Below are 18,906 nucleotides of genomic sequence, written 5' to 3' on the forward strand. Positions count from 1 at the left end.
ATATATAGATAAGACTAGACCATCTTGAATGGACGTAAATATATATTTTTTTCGAGAATCAACAATTGCAAATTCAAGAGCATGTTTTGTTTCAGGGGATTTATTAGAAACCTCACTTGTTCGCAATAATTCTGAATTCGAAATTCCCTTCATGTTGGCTTCTATTTGATGTCGACTGTACATATTTAATGTTTTGGGAATGGAATTGCTCGTTATCATAAAAGAATATCTAAATTATGTAAGCGCCATTTATCAATTTACTCTTTGCGGCTGTTTTATTCAACTTATTTTGTTTGGGTACCCGTATCGCAGCCGTGGGGAAATGGAAACTCGTTGTTTCCTATCCATATAATAAACCCTATTGTTTCCTAAGCATTGTATGAATACATATAAAATTTTGTTTGGAAAATCGACGGTTGTTGTTTATATGAATAGAAAATATATCGATATCAAAAAAATTTCTACATTATAGTAAAATGTATAATTTATGTTTAAAACAATGTTTATACGAAAATAGGTAATAGGTTGGGGGAAAAGTTTCTTCGCATTTTTTAAGAAAATCCACAATATATTTTTTTAGTTTGTTTTGTGGTCAATTCCCAGTTCTTCAGCTACGTCGTAACTACTGATATGCCGATCTTGCTCCACTTTTAAAAAAATGGCATCCATTTTATCCGTAATAGAGCGACTAGAGCGACGTGCATCTTGGACATCAAAATTTCCGGATTGAAAACGCTTAAACATTTGTGCTACTCTCACAGACACTGCACTAGGTCCATTAAAATTTGGCAATTTTTTTTCACCTTTTTTGTAGTAAAACTTTAAAATGTATCGAATTTCTTCATTAGATTCAGTCATCTTGACAGTACTAAAAATAAATAAAAATCACACATTTTCCTAATTTGAATTTGGAATTATCTTCTTTAAAATTTAAACTTTTAATGATACCAAAACCAGCCAGATACAAATAGTATAGCCAAAGAGATTTTATTACAAGTTCATACATACTATAATGCGAAAAGACTTTTTCCCCAACCTATTAGTAATCTACCTTTTAGAAGTTTTGCTTTTATCTCAACGTTCGTCACATATTGACTATGTTACGCATTTGCACGCTGTTTGATTTAGGGTCGAAATCAGCATACCTACTTGGTGAAAGACGTTTGGCATTCTCGCATATTATGTTTCCACTACCTATAAGATAGCACAAGATCCTTGGTTGAGTTCTTCAATGTGGAAAATTATTCATCGAATACACTTTGTGTATGAAACTTCTACGTATTTAGCTTTTTCCGTATAATTCTCACATAATTTATAAATTTTAACGATTTCAATTTTAAAATAGACTGGCGAGTGATTTATGGCGGCGCCGGACTGTTCGTTCATTGTGAAACCCCAGAGACTCGTTGCAAGAGCAAACGTGGCAAACGCTAACTTTATCAGAACCTCCGTGTTGTATCAAGAATGCCCTAATCGGCCATTTGCCAGCGTTAAGCCCCTATTTATTATCGTAACTAGTGAAGCACTATCGCTTTCAGGCCGACACCGAGACCGTTTCTTGTTTCTTATTCGTCCATTTATTTGTCTCTATACCCTCTAACTAATTCAACGAAACGCGAAAGCCGCCAAGATAACTGCTTTGTTTCGATTGTTGATGAAATTGCTATCGATTGAAAACGAAAGACTTACGCAATGCAGTTGTACCAGTGTCTGTGTAAATTTATAATTCAGTGTGCTTAGTGCGAGTTTTTTTAACGTTCTTTATAGCGTAAAAGTTAGCTCATATTTGTATGGAATGGGATCGTTTGCGTACGTTTGTCGCTAGGGGCGCTGTTCCAACGGCATACAAAATTGGGTTAACTTTTACGCTATCGAAAACGTTAAAAAACTCGCACTAAGCACACAGGTGGTTTTCTACACAATACACGAATTTGTGTTTCGTTTTTTCTTGTAATACAAAAAACAGGATAATACTTTTTAGGAATTTAAAATGATGTCTGTTCCATTAATTTTAAAGTTGTTGTTGGTTACGAGGCGTCTGTCCAATGGTGGTAGATCATTACTCTTTGTCGAAGTTCCTCGCTCGTTTACCGCGATCCCGCTGGCTCAATCTCCGGTCCCCGCGCCCCACTTGTAGATAGCTGCACCGAGAAACCTATTTAAAGTTAAATAAGAAATGTGAATGGCTTTCTTCATTTTATATCATATCTATTTTTTTTTGTTTGATAATGAAATAAGAAGAATGAAAATTAAACATTTCCCGATCTTCATTGGCTTTAAAAATAGTAGGTATTTAAAAATATGTAGCTTTTTTTTAATGGAAATTCTAAAAATGTAGACGTTCTTTTTGTTAGACAACTAATAAAATGAACGTTGGTCTCGTCATATAACATGTATCGGTGGCTATTTTGTTGTTCTTTATATTATTAATATCGCAACGTATCTTTGCGAAATAAATGTGATTAAAAGCATCATTAAACCTACGGCATTTTGCAAAACAATTATCGCACGAACCACAAAATAACTGTATCAATTACCGTCACCTTCGTAGCTGGGAATCGAATTTGAAACAATTCATTAAAATTTGTTGAACTGAAACAAATGAATTGCATGCATTAAAATGCATTGAAAAGACACAAATATGTTAATTTTACATTCATGTCTACTCATAAGTAATTTGTTATATACTTATAAAGAACTTTTCATCGAAAAACATATTAAGAAACTGTTTCCACTATTTAAACCTATTGTTGAATTACTGAATAGTTTCCCAGCCCCATCTTGGTTTTAGTATTTTCACCCGGAGTGCTATTGAAACCTACGAAACAATTTAGACCAGTGAAACACAAGGTAAATTCATTTTCATTTTAAATTAGGTGTCTGTTAAGTGTTAATACAAATAAAGGGGCTTTTATGTAATAGTATGTCTGATTATTAGGGACCACAGGGATAATAATGTAAAGAGAATTATTGTGCATATTAGACAACAATGAAAATTTTAAATCATTGTATGATTGTAGATCTAAATAAATTTCAAAAGAGTAGCGTGGTTCTTCGAGAAAAAAAAATCGTCAATGATTTTGTGCTACCTATTCTAAATCTGCTAACTTTATTACTTCGCCTAAGATTTAACCAGTGAATGAATTGAAACGAAAGTATCTGTTAAGTCGTAATAAAGTTCAATCGCATCAACATTGAAAGAGCTTTGAAAGCATTGAAAGATACGACATCTTTAAAGAAGTATTCATAGTTTATATCTTAATATTTACTTTAGGTGTAATGAATGCTTTTCGGCCTGTGGTAGGACCTCTTGAGAGTCCGCGCGGGTAGGTACTTATTTCTGCCGTGAAGCAGTAATGCGTTTCGGTTTGAAGGGTGGGGCAGCCGTTGTAACTATACCTGAGACCTTACAACTTATGTATCAAGGTGGATGGCGCATTTACGCTGTAGATGTCTATGGGCTCCAGTAACCCCTTAACATCAGGTGGGCCGTGAGCTCGTCCACTCATCTAAGCCATAAAAAAAAACATAAATAATAAATTTACAAACATAGAATATTATATTATTATATAATAATATATTATATTATTATAATTATAAACATAGAATATTACCCGCTTTAGCAGAACCAATCTAGGCAAGCACTCACCTACTCCTCGTCTAACTAACCTTTATAATAATCTTGTTAGAAAAGTTGAAAACCTTGACATATTTGGCGATTCCCTTCCAATATTTAAGAACAAAATTATAAAAAGTTGTTGTTGAACCTCAGCCTCAGCCTCGGTCTGAGTACTCGGGCATTACTGCCCTTGTTGTCTTTCTTTTGTTTTTAATTTTTTATTATTATTAATAGTATTGTTAAATCTCTATTAATATATTAATGTAATGCATGCTGTGATTGCCTATAATTAGAGTTGCAGTTATCAATTGCTCTATACATGTCAATGTTATTTTATGTCTTACTGTAAACCCTGTCGGTAATCCTTAAATAAATAAATAAATAAATAAATATTTTCTAAGATAGGGTTTTGAATCGCAATTTTTTTATCTTTTTTTTTATATCACTTCCAGTATATCATTAATAACAAGGGTTTATCTATTTACTGATTTTACTCATATTCGCACGTAACATGAATGTCACATTTTTTACTATCAGGTTTCAATTTGAGGAGAGAAAATGGATTTTAAGGCTTTGCTATTTCCAAAAATGATGTAGTTTAATTACAACTGAAAAGTAGAGCATTTATGTGATAGATTTCTTAGTATAGTTTCATAGACTAGCTTTAAATGATAATTAGCTCATTTAATTGATTCCCACGGGAATCTCCGGGAAACTTGAATCAAATCAAAAAACTCTCCAAATTTTGGATTAAAGAGTGAATAATTAGATTTTCTATAATGTGTTATCGGCGTAGATGGATAGACACACTCAAGGGCCACCCGGTGTTAAGTGTTTTTCGGAGTAAATAGACAAAGCAGACTTGGATACCGGTGGTACAAATCCCACGGTACGAACAGCCAACAAAAGTACTCATGAAAACTCTTCTTCGCTTCCTGGCTGTTTAAACTAAAAGCATTTTTATTATTAAAAGAGATTCACCCATGCGCTATAGTTAAGGGTACACTTGGTTTTTTTTTAAAATTAAAATTAAAAACAGGCGATAACCTAAGTCTTACTAAGAGGAAGAACAGTGTTTCATAGGTTTTACGATTGTAAACAAGTTTTTTGAAACTGTTATGCGGTACGCAAATATTTGAAACACTCACGTTCAATTTCCGTAACGAAAATGCCTGACAACTCGTTTCAATATTTAGATCCGATCGAAATTCTACGTTTACTTTTTCTGGAATCGTTTAGCTTTATAACCGAGAGAGTTGATTCGAAAATTGGGAACATGTTATTAATTAATTCAGAACTGTTCATGTTAGTTTGATGATTTGCAATGAATTCAATTAATGTGTAGGTATATTTTTTGGCGTTTGACCAAATAGAATATAACTAAACATTTTTAGTCTCATCTCATTACTCCTTAACTACTATCATGTCTGGTTAGAGGGATTCGCTGTCTAATGATGAAGACGCCCGGTGTCGTGTATGGCGTAATGCGACTACATCGTTATTCATACGTAGTTATCATAACATTTATAAAGTATAAATGTACAGAGGTTACCTGTATATAATATAATTTGATCTCATGTTTCAAGTTGGTTAGCGGCATACACGCTGCAGTGGCGTAACGATCTAGACTCGCGCCCTGGGAACAATACCTTTTAGCGTCCCCCCGTTTTTCCTTTTTATTTACGAATTATCATTTATTATTTATAATAATAGTACTAAATTTAAAATGTATTATCCAGAAATGAATTATAAAAAAAATTAAAATTATCCAGGACTTTTTTGTTTTGCGGACCGTTTGGCATCCCTTTGTGAGCAGTACCCGGGGCATGATGCCCCCTTGCCCCTCTTCGCTACGCCACTGACACGCTGTGATGTCTGTGAGATTTACTAATCAATTAACGTTAGGTAGGTCGTGAGTAGTAAGTAATTCGGACATACACAGACGGATATGACAATGCTAGTTTTACAGTTATTAACAGCTATGTGCTAATTTGGCGACGACATCTTAAAAAAGGACAAACATAATAATGTGTCCCTAACTGAATGTGATAAATTTCCAAATTAACAATTGCTCCTAGTTAGTGTTTAGAAATCATACTAGAATGATTTTAAGCATTAAAGCTACCCGAGAATTGTGAAAATTCATCGTAGACCGTATTCCGTGCACATTTGCCGGGAATGTGCAATAACTGTGAGGAATAAATCCGACATGTTCTTGCTTTCGGCATCATATTGGCAACGACAATCCAATACTTACATATACTGGTTCCATGATTTGCAATCTTCGCAAATTATTTCTAAGTTTACACAGATCTTCAATTTCTTTGCGTGAGTATAGATATCATCTATTCATGTCCCATCAATTTGTTCGAAAGTCATCTTCTTTTTTGTTTTTTTTTCCTACCTAAACTGATAGCCTTGAGAGGCTATATCAGCGGAACCTTAACTGGTAGGTGAGCTCACGGGACTCAAACCTGACGACGTTGCTAACACGAACCCTAGCAAGAGCCGTGCTTCGCAGAATCTACCAACGGATCGGAAACGCGACCCACTGAGAAGATCCGGTGAGAAACTCAGTGGGCTGTGTCTGAGGGTTAATTTACTCGTTTTTTTTTTTTTTTTTTTTTTTTTTATGATTGAAGGATTACTGGTGGCCCGGAGGCCTTTCCAGTTTCACCAGGACAGGTGGGCGAGCAAAGGCTCAGCCAGGAGGGGTGGGATTTGCTAACAGCTACCCGAGCGCCTCCGAAGGAGACCTAACAGCTCAAGAGCAGCTGCTTCGCGAATGAATCTACTACCGGATCGGAATCGCGACCCGCTGAGAAGATCCGGCGAGAAACTCAGCGAGCTGATTCATGGGTTAGGTTGCACGGCGAACTCTTTGTCGAGTTCGACGAGTACGGTTACCGAGGTCCCTAAGCCTGCTCCTAGAGCTGAAGGCGTCTAGTGCGAAGGTTATTGGATCTGATGGATCCGTAAGGACGTGTCTAGGGCGTCGACGGTGACTGGCTCCTGCATGATCAGGATTCGGGGAGTAGTCAGCGGCGGCTACGATAAGGCGATTATCATGACGCATAGCCTTATCGAAGTACCGTTCCGACGCTGACTTCATGTATTTCTGTATAGATTCGAGGCCCAGGTCGTCGTGTAGGTCAACGTTCCTCACGAACCACGGAGCTCCGACGGCTAACCTGCAAAAGCGGGATTGTAGAGATTGAAGGGTGTCTATGTGCGTGCGGGCCGCGTGAGCGAACACCACACTCGCGTAAGTCATGACGGGCCTTATGCAAGTTTTGTAAAGTGTCACCTTGTTCCGAAGGGACATTTTACTCCGCTTACAAATCATGGGGTAGAGTCTACCGAGAATAAACGCGGCACGGTCACGGACTGATTTTATATGCGGGCGGAATGTCATCGATGCATCCAGGGTAACGCCCAGGTACTTGACCTTCCTGGCCCAGGGTATGGATTGACTAAAGAGAGTAATCGGGGGTGTGAGATTCCTCCTCCTAATACGGGAGGAAATCCGTGTGGAGCTTCCCCTCTGAAAGAGCACCGCAGTACTTTTCGCTGGGTTGATGTCTATGCGCCATTTTCGGAACCACTGTCCTAGGGCTAGGGCTGCGCTCTGAAGCTTCTTCGCGATTAGGGACTTGTTTCTACTGGAATAGTAAACAGTCGTGTCGTCGGCGAATAAAGCTAAATGGGTCGGCGGCGACCGGGGAATATCGTTAAGGAATAAGCTAAATAGGAGGGGTGAGAGGACAGAGCCTTGCGGGACTCCAGCTGTGAGAGGTCGTGGGGAGGAGCGGGTGCCCTCGACTCGATATCGAAAAGAGCGGTTCGACAAGAAGTCCCGTATGATGAGCACGAGACTATCCGGCACACCCATGTTGAATAGTTTGAAAATCAAACCGTTGTGCCAGACTTTGTCGAACGCTTTTGCGACGTCGAAGAAGAGAGCTCCCGTGTATAACGGTTTTGGTCGATTAAGCCCCACAAGAATGTGCTCCGTGAGGCGGTGCACCTGTTGAACGCATGAGTGATTTGTACGGAATCCGAATTGTTCATCGATGAGAATGCCCTTGGATGAGACGAAGTCTCTGAGGCGTTTGTAGAGCAGACGCTCATACAGTTTGCCTAGAGACATGAGGAGGCTAATCGGGCGGTAGCTCGTCGGATGATTTTTTGGTTTACCGGGTTTATGTATGCCGATAACGTCCGCTTCTTTCCACACCGCGGGAAAGATACAGTTCGCCATAGCGGCATTGAAAATAGATGCCAACATCACGATGAGTTGGACGGGTAGAAGTTTAATAACGCGGTTGGATATACCGTCGGAACCGGGAGCCTTGCGAGGACGTAGGTCTTTGATCAAGTCTTTAACTTCCATCGGGGTGACGGGTGGTAACACATCAGAGGGTGGCAAGGAGGCTCTGCGTTCTACCTCACTGTCTACTAATTCTACATGCACAGGGTCCACGGATTGAGTGCTGGGCGTGCACTGGGTTTGCAATGTATCGGCCAGCAGCTCTGCTTTTTCGTCATCATCGAACGCCGTGAGTCGGCCTGAGGGGCCTACGAGGGGGGGCATAGTTACTACCGTATCCGATTTGAGAGTACGAGCTAAGCGGTAGTAAGACCTTTGGGAGGGCGCGAGTCCTTCTAAGAAATCAGACCATCTGGCATCTCGGACTTCGGCGATGCGAGACTTTACGTCGCGTTGTAGGGCACGCATTCGAATACGATTTTCCGCGGTAGGATACCTGTCGTAGGCGCGTATCGAGGCGTTCTTAGCTCTAAGGAGTTCCCTAATATCGTTGGACAATTTGAAGCGGTGAAGGAAGTCCTCCGCTACAACTTGTTTCGATGACCTATCTAATGTCGAGGTGATGTGTGACGTTAAGATGTCTATGGCTTCAGCGGTATCCTGAGGAGACGGGGTAGAGTCCGGGCTAAACGGTAGCGATGGTGGATCAGATTCAGCCAGGCTGATGCCCAGCGTGTGCCAATCCACCACAGTCCTCGTGACGGGAACGGAATCGGGAGCGCGACCGAGCTTCATAACGACGGGACGGTGGTCTGAATCTAACTCTGAAACTACTTCGATCGAGTGTAAGCGCAGAGTTACGTTTTTTAATAACGCTATGTCGAGTATATCCGGGCGATGCGCGATATTTAGCGGGTAGTGAGTCGGGATTAGCGGAGCGACGATATCGAAGGCGAGATTATCGACTAACGCGTCAAGCCGCCTGCCATTCGGGGTTGTGGTGTGTGAGTTCCACCTAATGTGTTTACAATTTAGGTCGCCCTCCAGAATGACAGAGCTCCCCATGCCGAGCAGCGCCTCGATATCACTGCTTAGAACGATCTTATCCGGTGGAAGATAAACGGACGCGATAACGATCGGCGCGTGTCCCGTCAGTGAGATTCGGCACACTGATGCTTCGATATTAGCGAGCGCGGGAGGATCGAGTGGGACGCAATGCAGGGCTCTTCTATAGTAAATGACGGTACCACCACCACGAGCAGAGAGCCTGTCGTTCCTGACCATGTTATAGTTCGCGATTTTAGGGTCACGGCGCGCGGGCTTAAGTAGGGTCTCCTGCACTAAAAAGATATCAATTTGATGGTCACGCAAAAAGTCAGAAACCTGATCACGCTGATTTGCGAGACCGTAAGCGTTAAAAAATCCTATCGTTACGGATAGGGGCTTTATTCTACTTATATACGCCATTGATTACCGGCGGAGTGAGGGGAGGACGTACGTATTTAATGACGCGTATACGTCGGCGTATTCTTGCACAACGGCGATAAAGTGCTGTGCAGTGGAGGCAGAGCGAATGGCGTCGCCCAAAGCGTTAACGCGCTCAAAGTTGATCGACTGAAAGAAGTCGATCGCTAAAGCGAGATTGTCGGACGCGAATTTACTCGTCCAGCCCTTCGTCGCAAGCGACGGGTTGGACGAGAACGGTGACCGGTGCTTGAGGTACCTAAAAGCACCGTTAGTGGATCGGGAGGATCCGAAATTACGTGTTTGGGGCGACGTCGACTGCTTTCCATTCTTCCCGCAGGATCGGGAATGTAGAAAGTCATCTATGCTATTAATATTGTTGATAAGAGAGTTAGGAATGATAAAAACCATGCATATTGCATTAGTAGAGTTAGAGAGAGAGATTAGTAGAGTTTAAAAGTCATTCTTATGAGTAAGACGTCCTATGTAATATTCTGAAGCTATTCGACTATGTCGTTGTTAAAATCCTACAGTTACGTAGCAGTTTTGCTAAAGAAATACTGTATTAAAAACTAAATACGCCCCGTATTGTTGTTGAGTCCAATGGGCATGTATCAGCATCCTGCCTATTTCTACAGCAAACCAGTCATGTGTTTCGTTATTAGAATGGTGTGATAGCTGTTAAGTTAGTTAGTGGTATGGTATGATTGGTGGTGCTATTAGTATTATAAAGTAATAATAGATGTGTTTATTTTTTCTTGTTCTACAATGTCACCATATTTGTTATTATCTATATATCTTTAGGGGACCCAATGATGGTCACGTAGTTTTTGGGTTCCCCTAAATCAAACGCTTAATCTGATTCACAGTGTGGCAGTAAAAGTATCCTGCAGAAGAAGGATATTGTCGTTGGGGGACTAGTCAGAGTGTACTGCTGTGTAGGGATTTCAGGTATAGCCACTCGTCTTTGAATCAAACTAGTGCTGTTTTAGGGGTTTTATACGAACGTTATTACCGCACCCCAAATAAATAGAAAATAAACAACGAAGTTTTTTAAAATTTAGAATGAGCTCATTCTACCGCACCGTTTACACTACGACATTTCCTATTCTGTTATTGGGTGGATTTTCCCGGTGTTACAAAAAAAAGGGATATCAAATTCACACACGAAGTCAACTTAGTAAAGCTTGTACATACATCAAAACCCAGACGGGAAAAACCGTTTTAAAGTTAAATTAGTTGAAAGTTTGCTTGTTTCGATTGCTCGCCGCTTCTGTACAGTAAGTCAACCGACAATATTGTCGACTTTCCAAACAAATTAAATTTTCAGAAACACAACTAGTAAAGCAAAAATTATGGTAGTAAACATAATAAATGGCAAGTAATGTGTTTTTTTTTCCCTACCTTTGCTGATAGCCTTGAGAGGCTATGTAAGCTTATCCTAGCGTGTGTAGGTGAGCTCCTGGGGCTCTAACCGGAGAGTTGCTAACACTGACCCTAGCAAGAGCAGTGCTTCGCAGAATCTACCACTGGATCGGAAACGCGAACCACTGAGAAGATCCGGCGAGAAACTCAGTGGGCTGTGTCTGTGGGTAATAATGCGACAAAATAATTGCCTAAAACTAATAGAATTTGATTAATGTAAAATGCTTATTAAAAATAAATGAATGAGATTTCCTGAATAACACAAGTTGTAAGATTTGTAGTTTTGATTACTAAAGCGACGAAAATTTAATTACAAACACGGTATCTGAAATTGTATCAACGTATATAAACTCGTTGGTATGAGACCGCAAGATTTGTTACACGTGTGACTTGCTAAGTTTCGGCTGCCGTGGGAGGAATATTACTTCATATTAGTTGGATCTCGCACGTAATATGGACGACGTTGATTGAATATCGTGACAGCTTAGTTACATGTGTATTCGTGGGTGCTGTAATACGAATGTTGGGATATGTTTTTCTCAAGAAATTCGCGTGTGACTGATGTTTTTATAGTCTTATAGGTAACTAGTCAATTGAAATCATAATTAATATCCGTTCAGAAACAAGGTAGTTCTAGGATTTTAGTTACATTCTAGACAAAGAGAAAGCACTCGAGAGACTGTTATATTGAAATGCGACGTCAATGTTTAAATGTGACATAAAATCTACCGATTCTAAAATGCTTATAAGTGAATTTGAATTAATTATTTAAAAGATACGTATTTCTTCGGCAGTTATCGTCGATCATGGACATCGACAATGCCAGAGCCACAGTCAAGCTGCTGTCTACTGGTTAAATAGAATCAGCTTAATGGTTTCGAGAAAAAGTCATTTACATTTAAGGTTTTGGCTAATCTTTGAGATAGCGTCTTTAGTTTACAATAACAAGGGACTTATCAAAAGGAAAGTACTCATAGAATTATTGAATATAAAATAAAAATAAAATATAATCAGCGTTCTCAAGGTAGGATTTTCGCTAGTGTTACCGGTGTCGGTACATACCTAGACGTCTAGCTCATTAATTTGTCAAAAATAAACTTATAAAAATAAATAAACGAAAGCAAAAAATCTGACGACCTCGTTCTTATTTTAATCAAAGGATATATTACGTCGATTCACGTTATATTAGCTACGTACGTAGCAGTTTCATTAGCAAATAACAAATATTCAGTATGTGTGCTTTCGTGTCCGGGACTCGGCCGTCGACTGTGATATCTTCGTTCCTAAAATGCGGTTAGCAGAAACCCATAGGACTGAGAAATGAATAGAATATATCTTGATTTACCAATATTTATTAGTAAAGATTTACCTTTAAAATATTAAATAAGTTAACATGGAACAAATATGCTTAAATATTTCATAACTCAGAATATTCTCTTGACCTAGTATTGGAGCACCCCGTAAAAACATAGTTTGTCTTGTGCACACCTATGGCGGCAAAGTGAGTTTACTGGGATCCTTCATTGTGTGCTGAAAATATTAGTAATTTTTATCTCGAAACAAATAACAACTGCTTCACTTTTGTAGAAATAAAAATAAAGGTCATTTAATCTTTGAGTGCTGTTGTACTATGTCAAATAATAACAGAAAAAAATTCTGATGGCTCCATTGTTTCGGAATCTACCTGTTATAAAGGATCTGTGGAGGAGTTTAATAAAGAGAGTTCTCGTAGAACCCTGACAGACTTGTTGGACTTGCACAGTCTGTTTACATTGTCTAGTTGTCCATTTTATGAGTTTGCAAACTGAAAAACCACGAACCAAGAACTATTTTCGAAAATGTAAAATTCGTTTTTAAATGAACAAGGTTTTTGGGTTCTTAGCGATGTATAAAGAAAGTGGACTTTCTTTATCTTAAATTTTGACGGGTTTACGCTGTTTCAAAAGGAGTTGTCGATAAAGTAGCGGTGACAGAGATAAAAAATTATGAAGCCATTAAATTAATTTGTATTTAGAATTGTGAACTCAATAACAATAAAAAAAATTTTTTACATGTTGACGTAGTAATAGTTGTACTTTAGTATGTAAAAGAAACAATTAAAATAAAATACTTTGGTTTTACGGAGCAACATATTGAAGGCTTTTCCGAATCAATAACAAAAATTACAATTAGAAGTTTATAGATCTTATATAGATATTTAAGAAGAATTCGTCTTTAATGTAGTGCAAATGGACAGGTGACTCTCTGTTAAGAATTCATCTATAGTTAGATAAAAATATATTGAAATAATTTCATTAAAAACTTTGGTAGATTTAAAGATGTTAAAAACACCTTTAAATCTACCAAATATCTAATGAGCAATAATTCTTGTTCGCTAAAAGATTTATACACTCCGCAAGAATAGTGAGGTGAGATAGGCTCCCACTGCGAGCAGAAAGCTCCGTCCGATAGTACAATATATCAATGTGAGGTACCCACAGGATAAAGTGTGTGGGTCACGTATTAGAAGTGTTTTTCGACGAACCCGAACATTATCTTGCCGGAAGAAAAAAGTTTTAACATAGGGTCCCGTGCGACGTCTTATTCGGAGAATTACTTCAAAGCGATTGAAACGACCTGCTTTTAGTTTTTGATCATATATTTTTGTTTTTGAAGATTCTGTTTTAAGAACAGATTTTTAAATTAATCCTTCATTATTGTACTTTCCAGTTAAGACTGACCACTTTAAAACTCCAGCGTCGTGTAGCGGTAAATAGCTTTTTTGAAGGTTGTAGTGTATAATGAAGAAGTTAAGTTTCACCAGGCATAAGCATTTAAAAGATTTTCATATGTATTTCTTTTGATATCTAAGGTTGGAGTCTATTTAAAACATTATGAATTGACATAAAATCATACGTTCTTAATTTTACATATTAATAGCTAAACTTACCCCGCAATTTCTCCGCACATTGCATTTTCTCGGAATAAACGGCTGCTCATGTAACTCTCGGCTTCATAAGAATTCCGTTTGTACATACGTAATTCATTTGGTACTTAAAATCAAAGCCAGTTATCATAATGTTGCATGTGTTATAGCAGATATAAAACACTTATTATTATTTACTATGATAAAAAATGAACAGCAAATCACATAGGACATGTGTCGATCCGAATTGAAAACTATCTTTGTGTGGAATGATTGGAAAAATTTTGATTTTGATTTTATTTTGTTCTACGTACAGTTTTTTTTTGCTTTTATTACATTTCAGCATTTGGATTTTATCTAAAAGAAAAACAGATCATCAGTTGATTTAATATAAAGCTTACAAGCGATATTAAGCCGATGCGACAGAGAACGAAGACACCGACATCTATTGAAGTATGATAAACAAACTACGCTTAACAAACGTTCTTATTTCAATGAGATTATCCTCCCTTTTTATACAAACGCTCTTTACCGGTTCTGCTAAGCAGCTTTACGAAGTGCCTCGGAATACAACAAAAGATCACAAACCGATAGAGCCTGAACAATGTTGACTCTCGGGATTCTAACGCGAACGGTGAAATTTAGTGGATAGCTGTGTACCGCACCGCACTCGAGTGAGTGCCGGTACTCGTTACATCACTTCAGCACTTTTGAAATGTTCAAGCTTAGACGTTGCCTTCTCGGAATAACAACAGAATCAATACATCTGTATTTCACTAGAACTAACATCGTTGTGTTCCTTAATTAAATTGATAAACACAATGTTATCGTATTTTTGATGACAACGTCGGTGACTACGAACACTAAAATATATTTGAAATGTCGGAAACAATAAAACTATACTTGTTTTTTTTTTTGAAGTGAAAACTTCTTTAGAATCGTTGTGATTTCAAACCGGATGCAACGGAAAAAACGACAGGTAAGAGACACAAATACAAAAATGTGTAGGATGAAGCCAGCAAAGAATGAGATAGAAATATACATACTATTTAATACAGCGCCATCTGTGAGATTTTTTAATACTAACGTGTGTATGAAAGCTCTTGTAGTGAATTTTAATTTAGGATTATACGTGAAATTAAAATATCAATTCACAGAGGGCGCTACCTTACAATTATTTACTAATGACAAAATTTTACATATACTTAAGACGTTTAGGATAATTGTATTTTAATTTTGGAAGGTTTCACTTCTACCACGTGTGAATTGCACACATTTTGTTTTTTTGTAATTATGCTTATCAAAACCTTCAAGCGGAAACCACTGCACTGCACTGCAAAAATTTGCAGCATACTGACGATGACATGACGTGTCGGTTTAGCAACATTCAATGGTCAGACTGAGTTCTGTTCTCTTTATTGTACTGGTTTACCCGTCCGCGCGAAATCGAAATAGTTCCTTAGGTTACCAAAGTAGACGCAAGAAAAAGAAAAAAAAGCGACCGCGTGAATTAGTTGGGCCGACACGATTGTTCATCTGATTTTGAGGGTGTAAACCTAATGATAATCCTTGCTTGTACTTAATGAAGTAGTATGATGAAAATGAAAAGATAAGACGATTGGGGCATTCGTATCAAGCGATGCCACTGTCCTACACTAATTTTATAATTTCTATTGAAATACGTACTTAACAAATGTTCACGAATGATTTCCACGTTGAAGGAAGGTTGAGCATCGCGTAATAAAAATCAACCCCGCGTAATTATACTTTGCGGAATTAGTGAATTGCAATCACCACCCTATTTGATTCTGTTGCGAAGCAAAAATATGCTTTGGTTTGAAGTGAGGGACAGTCCTTATAATTACTATACAATAGAAACTTAAGCGTCATGCCTTGAATTGGGTGGCGGTAATTGCGTTACCATTTAACTACGACTACGTAGACCAGGTAGACTGCGAGCTCATCCACCTATCTAAGCAATAAAAAAAACCTTATGGAACTCACTCATTGAAATCATATTATGTTGTTTTTCACAATTTTACACTATGTTTTACTTAATAAAAAAAATTCCAAAAGCTACTTTTTCGTTTTCTTTCCATCACTAGCTCTATTGTCAAATAGAATGTCAACTTTAAATTTTCAATACGTATCGCACCCGTTCAACTTGATCTGTGTTCCAGTTCGGAGAAAAAGCTGTGCACCACTGCTTTGTGGAGATGCTATGACAAAAACGAACATATTGTGTTTAAAAAAAGTAATCTACTGCTCTATAATAGGTATAAATACTAGGGGTACACGTAATACTATAAAGGCTTGCGTTGGTATAAAATATTTAACCAAAAACAATTTTGAACCTACTTAGAACTATTCGACGGAGCTTCCTAACATCAATAAAAGCGTTAAAGCTGTTTGCAGTCTCTTCTCGGTACAGTTTTGTAATCCTTGCCGGGTCGGGACTTACCCCTTGAATACAAATTGGGTGAAGGGTAAAGGTATATTATTGGTCAGGCAGATTTCCGACTACGTGTTTAGGAACTCTGATATTGTTCGTCGGGTTTAATTTTTGATCGTTTTTTTTTATTACGTTCGTAGCGTACCTTAATTAAGTGAAATTATTCGATCGCAGTGTCGATTCTTAAAAATCTTCGCACTAATCTATGTATGTTATTCGAAAAATTCTAAATTCAATAATTATTGTAGAATTTACAGCGATTGAACATAATCACGACAATAAAATAATACGCAATAATAAAACACTATGAATTAAGCTTTCGCTATTTTGCTTGGAGTAAGATTAGTCAGCATTAGTTTGATTGACAGTTCACATTAATTTCAACTTATACTTAGTAATGCTCAGTCTCTGTACCTAATCTATGTTCATGTATAGCTTCGATTGAGACTAATTTTATCAGGTTAACAAACCTTTTTGTGATGTTTATAACCCTTTAATTATTTTATATAGTAATTGTAAATAATTTATTGAAATATATTAAAATAAAGTATTGTTCTGTAATCGCAACCGTTATGTATTTTTTTATCTTACGGTCTCAAAATACATCTCTTATAGTTCAGAACAAAAGTAAGCTGATCACGTGCGCAATACGTAGTAGAGTTTAAGCACCCTCACAGTGGACTGTCTGTCCTCTTTGACAAGTTATTTTCCACGTGACCTGCCTAGTTCTTGGCAATAGAGGAAATTCTTAAAGTTGGTAGATTGCACTTGAATTAAAATTCTTGTCGAAATGCTTATATGTTCTTATAACCACGTAGCATTGGCCGTGAGCACCTCCTCTCAACTAAGGCAGTATAAAAAATGCTGCTTTTAAATAGCACAGAAACCATGTGACGCCGCAGCAGCCTAATAGGTAAGATGCTTGTTGTGTTCGTTATAATTGCAAGTATCCATAGTTATTAGATCGGGCTGGTATGCTATTAAGTTGTTATGTTAAGGACACGTGGTCACCACCGTCATGGCAAAGAAATCGCGCATTATAAACAATAGCTTCAGAATTTATAAATTTATTATATTCTTCTGTTTTCGCTATCCCTACGTACAATTAAAACCAGTTTTTCGTTCCAATTTCGCGTTTCGTTGGAAATAATAATATAAACCGTAAAGGCAGCTTTTATATTTGGTTGACTAAGATTAGTTAAAGTTAACTGTGTCCTTAATGATATGAATGTAAACAACTGCTTAAATCGGTCTTCAAGAGAATTCATGGCTAAGCTATACCCACTATTCTACTATAGATACGAGTGACTATTGTCGCACAAAAAAATATATTTATAAATTATATTCCCACGCTGAAGGATAGCCTTTGAGCCAGGATGATGTGATGTTGGCTTTGTTCGCAGACGACTCGGTCTACTTTGTATCCTCCTCGTTTCTCCCATCCGTAACCCGGCCCCCTAAGAGCTTCGGGCTCCACCCGCTTTGTGCGGGGAGGAACCTAGGCGTGGGGCGGCGTGGTAGGTCGCGTTCCCCCGACCGCTCCGGGGGAAGGTGTAGTGCGGCACTATCAATCGGGCTCTTGGCCCGTCGACCGAGGGAACCGGCTGTCATGTTGCTGGCGGCCGCCGGTCCGGCGTCTGGGGGACGGCGGGATGGATGTAATGTGCTCTGCGTAAACCCTGTTCCGCCGACTCAATAGCTCCGACTGGGTTTCCGCCCGGTCCGGGGTAGGGCGCCGGCTGTGAGCGGCAGGAGTTTTTAGTGAGGTTCGACTCCCACATACCCCACCTGCCGTGCGGGTGGGGATCCGGCGATTTTCTCCTGTGGTAAAAAAAAAAATCTCGGGTGCGACACCAACCGTTCGTTGAGCATGGCGGTGCACACCAACCGAATAATCTAGTTTTTGTTGCGGCCTGTGCTTGCTTCCGGGCTCCAGATCAGGATTAAACTCGCTATTTACAAGAACTATGTCCGCTCCTGCCTCACATACGCTGCTGTGGCCTGATAGGTACCATCTTTTGTCGCAGTCCCAGCGAGCCAGGTTGTAGGCTCAGTAGAGCCTTTCCCTCCGAACTATTGTCGGGGCCGGGTGGTACGTCAGAAGTGACGTTGTCACCCGGGACCTAGGTGTGGAGTCGCTTGGGGGGCTCATTAATAGGCTTGTCCGTATCGACAAACGAGCACCTCGACAAAATTACCCCGCTGCACGCCAGACCACCTGATGATAAGGTGCTGCCGCGGGAGTTCCTGGTACCCCCGATAATCGTTTGGAGTGAAAGATCCTCACCGGCTGTAAGGCCACACAGGACCTATGAGCGCCCTTGGAGCTGGGTCTCATCAGCCTCTCTCCACACGTTTCTTGCCTGATTGGCGGGTCCCTTCTCAGAGGACCACGGCTGCAAATCACGGATGCGACCACATTTTAAGGTACACTAGTCCCCACCCCCCCTCTCCTTCAGGCATGGGATTTCACAACCGCTGCAGTTCTCTCCCAACAATACTGTAAACAATGGGGAGAAGGGGAGAAGACTCTAGCGAAGAGTAACTACTAAGCTCTCTCCCCTTTAGGTGTAGGTGCGATGGAGCGCGCTGCCCCGGCATTCCACGGAGTGCAGGAGCGGCGCGCTGCCGTCACTTAGATCTAATTTAGTTTGTAAGTTAGGTTAAGTTAGATTAAGGGGAAAAAGTTGGGGAGGGAAGCGTCCGCCTATAAGGAAAAAACGAAGACAGAACAGGATCAAGAATGAAGGGAAGAAAGAAAGAAGAAAAGT

General features: G+C 39.1%; 1 long non-coding RNA gene across 1 annotated transcript; it reads right to left on the bottom strand.

Annotated features, from left to right (window-relative positions):
- Nucleotides 1–12,114: 12,114 nt before the first annotated feature.
- On the bottom strand, nucleotides 12,115–14,262 carry LOC134200910 (uncharacterized). The gene is made up of 2 exons (XR_009976022.1): nucleotides 13,708–14,262; nucleotides 12,115–12,308 (listed from the first exon to the last, which is right to left on the bottom strand). It is a non-coding gene; the product is annotated as an uncharacterized LOC134200910 (long non-coding RNA).
- Between the last annotated feature and the right edge of the window lie 4,644 nt (nucleotides 14,263–18,906).

The sequence above is a fragment of the Bombyx mori genome, chromosome 21, assembly GCF_030269925.1.
Source record: "Bombyx mori chromosome 21, ASM3026992v2".
Lineage (NCBI taxonomy): Eukaryota > Metazoa > Arthropoda > Insecta > Lepidoptera > Bombycidae > Bombyx > Bombyx mori.